This window comes from Propithecus coquereli, unplaced genomic scaffold, assembly GCF_000956105.1.
Source record: "Propithecus coquereli isolate 6110/MARCELLA unplaced genomic scaffold, Pcoq_1.0 Scaffold200, whole genome shotgun sequence".
Lineage (NCBI taxonomy): Eukaryota > Metazoa > Chordata > Mammalia > Primates > Indriidae > Propithecus > Propithecus coquereli.
Genome location: NW_012144968.1, coordinates 2380639 through 2382756, shown reverse-complemented (window position 1 = coordinate 2382756; position 2118 = coordinate 2380639). Strand labels below are relative to the sequence as shown.

General features: G+C 42.5%; 1 pseudogene; it reads right to left on the bottom strand.

The window, feature by feature from the left end:
* Positions 1–372: 372 nt before the first annotated feature.
* LOC105809910 lies at positions 373–1747 on the bottom strand (annotated as a pseudogene).
* Positions 1748–2118: the final 371 nt, after the last annotated feature.

Here is a 2118-nt window from a genome sequence, read left to right as displayed (position 1 = left end):
AAGGCAGAGCTTTCAGCAGCTTTTTAAAAAAAAATACAATATTATTACACAGAATTAGAGATTGTTTTGATTTTTATTTGATTTGACATCCCGATTAGAATAAGCTTAGTGAGAATGAAGCTTAACAAACATTGTGATATTGCTACATCATAGCGATATGGCTTTACATTGATTGTATATAGAGAAAAAAATTAGAATTAAGGCAATAACAACATGTGCAGACCTAGCACATTACCCTGACATAGTCTTTAGTAAAAACCTCTTTTGGTTAGGTGATGGTTGATATTGCTGCACGTCAGTCAGTCACTGCCTTGAAGGATAAACTATGAATAGCTCCATTCATGCAAAAAAAAAAAAAAAAAAAAATCCTTCCTACTGGCCCACAGTGGCCGGAAGCCTTTGATAATCTCCACTTGTGTCACTTGCAATCATTGTGCCCAGAGTCTTCTGACACATCTGTGAAAACATCTGTTTTATCTGCACAAGATCAATCCCACTTCGAGTGGCCACAATGATGACCAGGGTGGAGTCATCTGTGCCAGCACCATTCATAGAATAGTAGAGCCTCTCAGCAAAGAAGGCAGGGTGGTTCAGGGCACATTGCCAGATGGTCTTCTAACCGCTTTCAACATGTCTGGAAAACTCACTGCCCACACTGCTCAATTAGCCATCCTAGAATAAGACTCCATGGTAGCTTTCAGCTGAGGAAAGCTTCTCATGGCAAGGATCATGTTAAAGCAAGACCCATCTGTCTCTACTCTTCCCTCACCAGTTTGATAAGAAACACTGAGCATCTTCCTGAGCCATTTGGTGGTTTACACTCTGGTTCTCTTCTCAGTTTCCCTGGCACATGGCTACAAGTAAACATTTAAAATGCCCTCATGTATCTGACCTAATGTCCTTATCAAGGTCTCGTCCAAATGATGATTGATAACATCTGATGATTTCTCGGGTTTCCTGATTTGTTCTTGTGCACAAAATCTCAATCAATACATGTTCCTGAGTTCCTGCTCCCTGCATCACGTTCCGTAAACTCCAGACATCATAATACACAGGAGGCATGAATAGGGCAAGGATTAGTTCTTCCATATTACCACTTAACGCTGATTTGAGATCTTTGGTTAAATCTTTGCCATACATGGTCTCAAAAGCTGCTTTAATTTTTTGCCTCTGATATTGGAACGGTTGGCCACGACATCCACAATTGCTTGCTCCTCTGTCCCAAAACTTTTTATTGCTTTACGGAGAATTTCTGCATCTCTCATAGCATCGACATTGGCAGCTGGTCTGACTGTTCCTTGAGTGCCCTGAGTCATCGTGGCAGGCTGACTAGGGTAAGGAGCTTGTCCTCCAGGATACTGTCCTCCAGGAAAGCCACCAGGTAGTGGGACCTGTGTTGGGCCACCACCATAAGACTGTGAAAGTGGCTATGGATAGCCAGAAAAGCCTGCTGCACCTGGTGGGACTCCAAATCCTTGGCATGGAGGAACTCCAGGATAAGATGGAGCTCCCCCTGGCTGTGGGGCACCAGGATAGCCTCCAGGGGCTGGATAACCTCCACGTGCAGGGAAGCTTCCAGCTCCTGGGTAGCCACTACTTGGCACTTGTGGGTAAGCACCTCCTCCTATTGGAGGAAAGCCATTAGGATAAGCATACTGACCTGGAGGGGGAAAAGATGATTCCCGACCTGCAGGAGGATATCCACGGAAAGGTGGGTAGCCGTAGAGGGATAGCCTGGGTATGACATTCTGACCCTGGAAGCAGCATCACAGCCCCCCAAAACCCGTATTTAGCACTACTATGTGGCACTATTATGTGCCACATACCCCACAAAGTGCTTCTCATTGACATACATGTAAGTTTTGGCATAACTTGTCTTTCTTACTCAATAACTCAACTCATGTTTTAGTTTTACATGGAATACAAGGTATCCAAAAAGTATTAATGTGTCTTTTCAAAATTTACCTGTATTTATTGTTTTTCCTGAAATCACAAGCCATTCTTTTTTATAAGTACTATTAGTTTGAAAAGAACAAGAGTTCTAGTATATCTTTTGTTTTCAGCACAATTGTTATCTAAAGTGCTAATTAAAACAACTATTGTCCAAAAACAAGGTAT